Raw genomic sequence first — 9,146 nt, 5'->3', positions numbered from 1 at the left:
CACCATTATCTGCTGAAGTGGCATTGTTGCCGTGCAGAGTGTGCTGTCACACGTGCAGTATCACCTGCCAAGACATGGCCATCTGATAGGCTTGGCCAGGGAACAGTGCCAGTGTGTTGCCCTGGAGAGGAAAAGAGAAACACATGGGCATATATGTGAGATGAACCTCAGGAAGATTACATAGGTACTGTATATTAACCCTACTGTCTGCTGTTAATCATTCCCTACTCCCCCGTTCCTCAATACTGTCTGTCACACTAAGTATCATGATCTCAAAATATTTATGAAACCTATGCACAGACTAGGCAGGCAGAGGAGGTCAACTTAACCGCTCATACTAAAGCCCATTAGGATTTAACCTTTGTCTACAAGAGAGAACCTCATCACTGGGTACATAGTGTGCCTTGATTTGCCTGCCTGCTTGCCTGCCTGTCTCTGCCTGTCTGTCTCTGTCTCTGCCCGTCTGCCAGGCATAGGGGGCATGTTGTCCCAGCTTGTGTCCTCTGCTGGGCGGGCAGAGCGGGGAGGTCCCTGGCACAGCTGGTCCTGGCCAGGGGGAGAGAGAGAGAGGAGGGAGAGAGAGAGAAGGGAGAGAGAGAGAGGAGGGAGAGCCCCTTGAACAGGTGGCCATTTCTACAAGGCAGGACCTGGGAGAGGAGAGCAGCCCCAGATCTACTTCCTGCTTGGCGGCTTGGCTGGCCGTGGGGCTACAGCAGACGGCCCCACAGAACTCTCTCTCTCTCTCTCTCTCTCTCTCTCTCTCTCTCTCTCGCTCTCTCTCTCTCTCTCTTTCCTTGACACTACACACATCATGCAGGCACAGAGAAGAGTGGAAGAGAAAATAGAAAAAATGAGAGGATGGATGTGAAGGGGAAGGCTGAGGGAGGTTATGGTGAAATGCAATATTCTGTCATATGCAGTGCCTTGCGAAAGTATTCGGCCCCCTTGAACTTTGTGACCTTTTGCCACATTTCAGGCTTCAAACATAAAGATATAAAACTGTATTTTTTTGTGAAGAATCAACAACAAGTGGGACACAATCATGAAGTGGAACGACATTTATTGGATATTTCAAACTTTTTTAACAAATCAAAAACTGAAAAATTGGGCGTGCAAAATTATTCAGCCCCCTTAAGTTAATACTTTGTAGCGCCACCTTTCGCTGCGATTACAGCTGTAAGTCGCTTGGGGTATGTCTCTATCAGTTTTGCACATCGAGAGACTGACATTTTTTCCCATTCCTCCTTGCAAAACAGCTCGAGCTCAGTGAGGTTGGATGGAGAGCATTTGTGAACAGCAGTTTTCAGTTCTTTCCACAGATTCTCGATTGGATTCAGGTCTGGACTTTGACTTGGCCATTCTAACACCTGGATATGTTTATTTTTGAACCATTCCATTGTAGATTTTGCTTTATGTTTTGGATCGTTGTCTTGTTGGAAGACAAATCTCCATCCCAGTCTCAGGTCTTTTGCAGACTCCATCAGGTTTTCTTCCAGAATGGTCCTGTATTTGGCTCCATCCATCTTCCCATCAATTTTAACCATCTTCCCTGTCCCTGCTGAAGAAAAGCAGGCCCAAACCATGATGCTGCCACCACCATGTTTGACAGTGGGGATGGTGTGTTCAGCTGTGTTGCTTTTACGCCAAACATAACGTTTTGCATTGTTGCCAAAAAGTTCAATTTTGGTTTCATCTGACCAGAGCACCTTCTTCCACATGTTTGGTGTGTCTCCCAGGTGGCTTGTGGCAAACTTTAAACGACACTTTTTATGGATATCTTTAAGAAATGGCTTTCTTTTTGCCACTCTTCCATAAAGGCCAGATTTGTGCAATATACGACTGATTGTTGTCCTATGGACAGAGTATCCCACCTCAGCTGTAGATCTCTGCAGTTCATCCAGAGTGATCATGGGCCTCTTGGCTGCATCTCTGATCAGTCTTCTCCTTGTATGAGCTGAAAGTTTAGACGGACGGCCAGGTCTTGGTAGATTTGCAGTGGTCTGATACTCCTTCCATTTCAATATTATCGCTTGCACAGTGCTCCTTGGGATGTTTAAAGCTTGGGAAATCTTTTTGTATCCAAATCCGGCTTTAAACTTCTTCACAACAGTATCTCGGACCTGTCTGGTGTATTCCTTGTTCTTCATGATGCTCTCTGCGCTTTTAACGGACCTCTGAGACTATCACAGTGCAGGTGCATCTATACGGAGACTTGATTACACACAGGTGGATTGTATTTATCATCATTAGTCATTTAGGTCAACATTGGATCATTCAGAGATCCTCACTGAACTTCTGGAGAGAGTTTGCTGCACTGAAAGTAAAGGGGCTGAATAATTTTGCACGCCCAATTTTTCAGTTTTTGATTTGTTAAAAAAGTTAGAAATATCCAATAAATGTCGTTCCACTTCATGATTGTGTTCCACTTGTTGTTGATTCTTCACAAAAAAATACAGTTTTATATCTTTATGTTTGAAGCCTGAAATGTGGCAAAAGGTCGCAAAGTTCAAGGGGGCCGAAGACTTTCGCAAGGCACTGTAGCTACTACTTGGGCAAGGGGAGTCTTTTGACCCCATAGTTCACCATCATACCTCTGTGCAACTACTTTAATAAGAAACAAAGCCATTTACTATAATGAATGTGCTTCATCTCTGTTAAGCCTTTCAACTAAAGCACTTTACCCCTCCTTTATCATAGTGTTATTAATGAGATCAAGGTCTCATCTCGCCCTTCCTCATAGTGTTGTTGTTTACAGATAGGATCCCCTTCCTTCTAATTGCCCTTGTCGGCTCCACTTCAAGGCTCTCACAGAAGGAGACAGTGTGCAGTGCACATTATGGACCTCCGGCTCATATATCCTACGCTGCAATATTTAGACCTCCTCTCCAAAAATCAATTAAATGAGATCGTCTTTGGCTTCATTTCTTATTTCAGTATTGATTAGTGTTACAGTTATGTGCGCAATGTCAGGCCAATTAAGGAGAGTTAATAGATTTTTTTCGTCACAAAGGATGGATTGAATTGGATTATGCAAAGCAGATCAAATAAAAGGACTCCCTAGCCTCACTTCTATGTCTAAAATACTGTTTTTAATGAGGAGGAGGGTACTACAAAGGAAATACACGCACCACCACTCCTGCTACTGTAGTCCAATGTGGTATTATTGCCTCTGATTTAAATGTAATGCTTATAAATAATATCCACAGAGAGGTCCCAATACAAATCTAAAACACTGGCTGTGTGGTAATAATGTTAAATAGAAAACACATAGTAACATAGCATATTTCAATAGACATACTGTATGTAAGACTAGAAATAGTAGCCTTAAGAAAACTCCTACTGTGGGTGCAGCTGAGTTCCTCGTGGATAAAAGTAATTTGTAAAATACTTTTAAAATACTTGAATCAAAAGGTAGGGTTGCAATATGCTAGCGGTAAATTACCAAAGTTACCAGACCATTCAGTAATTTTGGTCATTCAATCTATGGCAATCTATTGTAACTTTGGTAATTTAGACTCAGCAAATCTTCCAACTATTGACTTTTCTTCATAACTACCACCAGTTTGACACCAAAACATTGACAACAAATACATAGACGTAGTAAAATAAATATTAAGGATATTATTAAAGACAGTACAGTATGAAGGCTAAAAATGCTTCTCCAATAGGAATCCCCGATCACACGTATAGGCAATGTTATGGCGACGTTGGCTAGCTAAGCTCATGCGTAGAATCACATCATCAGGTTTAACATGCTGACCACACCGCTCTCGTCACGTGCTCGAGCGTTGCAAAATAAGTGTACACATGTTATTCAATCACACTGCTTGCGCGCGCCAACCAGAGTCTGCGTTGCCAAGCTTCAAAATAGAAGTCAGGGCTATTTGTGACGCTGAACGCGGTGCAAGTCCTGCCTCTCCCATCTCCTCATTGGTTTATAGAAGCATATATCCACGTGCCATCTCCTCATTGGTTATACACACATGGGCGATTGAAAGATGAACTGAGGTCGGTCGGTTGTGGTAATACACCTTGTTATGAAAGTTAGATGCCAATCGCCATATAAAGTCCAAAGAAGAAAAAGTCTGGAAAGAGGAGAGATGACTAGAAACGATTCGGTTGACTGTTTTATGTGTGGATTAATTGTCGGAGTAGAGGACCATGTGCATTTCAGGTAAAATAAGAACTCAGTGTTTATATCCCAGGACAAATTAGGTAGCAACAGCAAGTTAGCTAAATAGGACAAATTAGCTAGCAAGTGCAAGCTAGCTAGCCAAATTACCATAAATGTTTAATGCTTTTCGACCTGTCCACAAATTAATATAATTGGTTCAGAGTTTGTTTTGATATTTCAACCTGCGTGTCGTGATCGCGTTTGGTGTGGGGGGACAAAATCAACTTGCGAATGATGGCACACGTGCCCGGTTTGGGCATGGTGTAAAACTGCTTCTCCAATAGAAATCCTCAATCACACTTGTAGGCGATGTCATGGCGACGTTGGCTAGCTAAGCTCATGCATAGAATCACGTAATCGGGTCTAATGGTCATCTCGTGCCAAATTGCACATGTGCATGCCATCAAATCAAAGGCAGTCCGTTGTTTTTTGACAAAAATGAAAACGTGTCAAACTTTAACAAGGTTGGAGTAATAACATGTTCATTAGCTCAAATCTTGGTTATGCCTTTAGATTTCGCAAAAATGAAGAATTAAGGAAGAATTTCAATGACTTCAATGACTTCTCAAAGCCCAAACCCTGGCCCAGTCTGTATCGCAACGTTCCCGGAGGTCTCGCAATGTTGTGCCTCTAGGTTTAGAAACTGTGATAAACAATGCACTTGGAAAGTATTCAGACACCTTGACTTTTTCCACATTTTCTTACGTTACAGCCTTATTCTAAAATGTATTAAATAGTCAATCATAATGACAAAGCAAAAACAAATAAGTATTCAGACCCTTTAATCAGTACTTTGTTGAAGCACCTTTGGCAGCAATTACAGTCCCAAGTCTTCTTGGGTACCTGTATTTGGAGAGTTTCTCCCATTCTTCTCTGCAGATCCTCTCAAGCTCTGTCAGGTTGGATGGGGGGTATTGCTGCACAGCTATTTTCAGGTCTCTCCAGAGATGTTCAATAGGGTTCAAGTCCGGGCTCTGGCTAGGCCACTCAGGGACATTCAGAGACTTGTCCACGAAGCCACTCCTGCGTTGTCTTGGCTGTGTGCTTAGGGTTGTTGTCCTGTTGAAAGATGAACCTTTGCCCCAGTCTGAGGTCCTGAGCGCCCGGATCTTTCTCTACTTTGCTCCATTCATCTTTGCCTCAATCCTGACTAGTCTTCCAGTCCCTGCCGCTGAAAAACATACCCACAGCATGATGCTGCCACCACCATGCTTCACAGTAGGGATGGTGCCAGGACGCTTGGCATTCAGGCTAAATAGTTTAATCTTGGTTTCATCAGACCAGAGAATCTTGTTTCTCATGGTCTGAGAGTCTTTCGGTTACTTATGGAAAACTCTAAGCGGGCTGTCATGTGCCTTTTACTGAGGAGTAGCTTCCGTCTGGTCACACTACCATAAAGGCCTGATTGGTGGAGTGCTATCGAGCATGGTTGTCCTTCTGGAAGGTTCTCCTGTCTCCATAGAGGAACTCTAGAGCTCCGTCACAGTGACCATTGGGTTCTTGGTCACCTCCCTGCCAGCTCAAGGAAGAGTCTTGGTGGTTCCAAACTTCTTCCATTTAAGAATGATGGAGGCCACTGTGTTCTTAGGGACCTTCAATGCTGCAGAAATGTTTTGGTACCCTTCCCCAGATCTGTGCCTCGACACAATCCGGTCTCTGAGCTCTGCGGACAATTTGTTTGACCTCAAGGATTGTTTTTTTTCTCTGACATGCACTGTCAACTGTGGGACCTTAAATAGACAGGTGTGTGCCTTTCCAAATCATGGAAACAGGATGCACCTGAGCTCAATTTCGAGTCTCATAGCAAAAAAACTATTTTTGCTTCTTCGCTCTGGGGTATTGCAATCTACAGATTGCTGAGGATTTCCTTTTTTTAAATCCATTTTAGAGTAAGGCTGTAACGTAACAAAATGTGGAAAAAGTCAAGGGGTCTGAATACTTTCCGAAGGCACTATATGCTGAAACTCTCATAGTAAACACCAATGGTATTCACTAAGTTGATTACTTGTATTTAGGATCAGGTTTAACAGCTTTGTCATTCTATTTTAAAATCATCTTCTTTAATTATTTCATATATTTTACATTTAAAATACACAAAGGGATGATTTTGCGGGACTTTTGCGGGACAGTGTAGCCTACTTTAATAAAAATCCTCGTCCCGCTGCACCGTACAAGCTCATTTAAGCCTTGACAACATTTGGTCATGCAGAAAACAGATCAAATGTGTGTCTGTTTTCTGAAAATCTGGGAATACTTGGCCAAGGAAACATTTCTGTTTGGTAAAACAATTAAGGAAAAAAAAAATTAAGAAAGGAGAATTTGGAAACCGGATTGAGTGAAGTAGCAGCAAATATGTTAGGTGAGCCACTAATGAGCCTTACAAGTTTGACAAAATCACCTTACATCTTTTCAGTTTGATCAACTTATATACACTGAACAAAAATATAAACGCAAATGCAACAATTTCAAAGGTTTTACTGAGTTAACGTTCATTTAAGGAAATCTGTCAATTTAAATCAATTCATTAGGCCCTAATCTATGGATTTCAGTCAGTATCTGGTGTGACCACCATTTTCCTCATGCAGTACGACACATCTCCTTCGCATTGAGTTGATCAGGCTGTTGATTGTGGCCTGTGGAATGTTGTCCCACTCCTCTTCAATGGCTGAGTACAGTTTCTGGATATTGGTGGAAACTGAAACACGCTGTCATACAAGTCGATCCAGAGCATCCCATCAGCTTCCAGGAATCGTGTACAGATCCTTGCAACATGGGTTTGTGCATGAGGCGATGGCGTAGGATGAATGGCATGACAATGGGCCTCACGATCTCGTCACAGTATCTCTGTGCATTCAAATTGTCATTGATAAAATGCAATTGTGTTCGTTGTGCGTAGCTTATGCCTGCCCATTCATAACCCCACCGCCACCATGGGGCACTCCGTTCACAACGTTGACATTAGCAAACTGCTCGCCTACACGATGCCATACAAGCTTGCTGCCTTCTGCCCAGTACAGTTGAAACCGGGATTCATCCGTGAAGAGCACACTTCTCCAGTGTACCAGTGGCCATTGAAGGTGAGCATTTGCCCACTGAAGTCCGTTACGACGCCGAACTACAGTCACGTCAAGACTGTGAGGATGATGAGCACGCAGATTAGCATCCCTGAGACGGTTTCTGACAGTTTGTGCAGAAATTCTTTGGTTGTGCAAACCCACAGTTTCATCAGCTGTCCGGGTGGCTGGTCTCAGACGATCCCGCAGGTGAAGATGCCGGATGTGGAGGTCCTGGGCTGGCACGCTCACACGTGGTCTGCGGTTGTGGTGTCGGTTGGACGTACTGCCAAATTCTACCAAGCAACGTTGGAGGCGGTTTATGGTAGAGAAATGAACACAAAATTATCTGGCAATAGCTCTAGTAGACATTCCAGCAGTCAGCCAGCCAATTGCACGTTCCCTCAAAACTTGCAACATCTGTGGCTTTGAGTTGTATGACAAAACTGCACATTTTAGAGTAGCCTTTTATTGTCCCCAGCACAAGGTGCACCTGTGTAATGATCATGCTGTTTAATCAGCTTCTTGATATGCCACACCTGTCAGGTGGATGGATTATCTTGGCAAAGAAGAAATGCTCACAAACAGGGATGCAAACTAATTTGTGCACAACATTTGAGAGATATAATATTTTTGTGCGTATGGAACATTTTGTGGATCATTTATTTCAGCTCATTAAACATGGGACCAACACTTTACATGTAGTGATTATATTTTTGTTCAGTGTACTTACTTTTGTAGCTCTTGATAAGAAGTTCATGTTCAGTTGGAATTTAGACCGAAAGGATTTGACAAATGTGATTGGTTGACAATATGACATTAGCCTTGCTCTGCACAGAATATCAGATCTCAACAACGATTGGAGAAGTGTTTAACATCACCAGTACCACATCCTAATGATATACATCTTGTCAAAACCGCACCGTGACTGCAAACAGAGATCTGTATATAATGACGAGATGCTTATGTCTCCACCCTAACAATGGGAGTCAGGCAAAAAGCTTAGATCCCGCATTGGGAAACCTCTCGCTTCACCTCTTCCTCTCTGCTGCAAAATTGACAGGTTGGAATGCCTGACTGAAATACGGAACAAATCAACCTTTTTAGTAAATTACTTGTGTTAGAATTTCTTTTAGAAAATGAGGGACATGATTGTTTGGTTGTGGGACAAAGGGCCATATGGTCACCCTAGTGAAAAGGCCAGACGGTGGTCCAGAGATGATTACAGACACCTGTGATAATCTGAAGTACCCAAAAGGGCCACTAGATGTCTGATAGATTACATAAAATCCCTGAGAGATACCAACATTCTTGTAGTTTACTGGTAAAATGAGAAGGTTTCCAGTAATATACCCTCCCTTTGCAACCCTAATTAATAGGCTGTCAGACTTTGAGGGAAGACTTTCATACCAGTAACCTGAATGTGAAAGTGTTAATACCTGGGCAACGAGAAAGAGGGAGAGGGCATAATTCATTCAGCCCTGTCTTTAAAATAAAAACAGGTGTCTCTCTGTTTGGAAATTCTACAATGCCCTTTATGGAGAGTCTCCTCTGATGAAACATTCATGGAGCCGGTATGTCAGAGGCTAGCGGCCTAATTGGCTGCAGTTACATTCTGACTGGGGGTGTCTCTTTTCTCTCGGTCTCATTGTCTGCCGTCTGCACCGAGCTGGGTCCTGCTCTCCTGTCTAAGTGGTCTGGTCTCTGTGAAAAGCACATCTGAGGACTAGCGTGGGTTTATATCCTGCAGACAGACAGATTCTCTCTTTTAATGACAGCCACGTAAGAAAAAATGATCAGAAGTAAGTCTTTCAAGCGTCTGGTCATGTCATGACAACCAAGTCCAAATAAATGAATGTGACAACGGGTGTGTAAATATATGTATCCATGTTTCATTTTCATGTGGCATTTACACAAAG

This window comes from Oncorhynchus mykiss, chromosome 26 (genome assembly GCF_013265735.2).
Source record: "Oncorhynchus mykiss isolate Arlee chromosome 26, USDA_OmykA_1.1, whole genome shotgun sequence".
In the NCBI taxonomy this organism is placed as follows: domain Eukaryota; kingdom Metazoa; phylum Chordata; class Actinopteri; order Salmoniformes; family Salmonidae; genus Oncorhynchus; species Oncorhynchus mykiss.
This window is presented reverse-complemented; position numbering follows the sequence as displayed.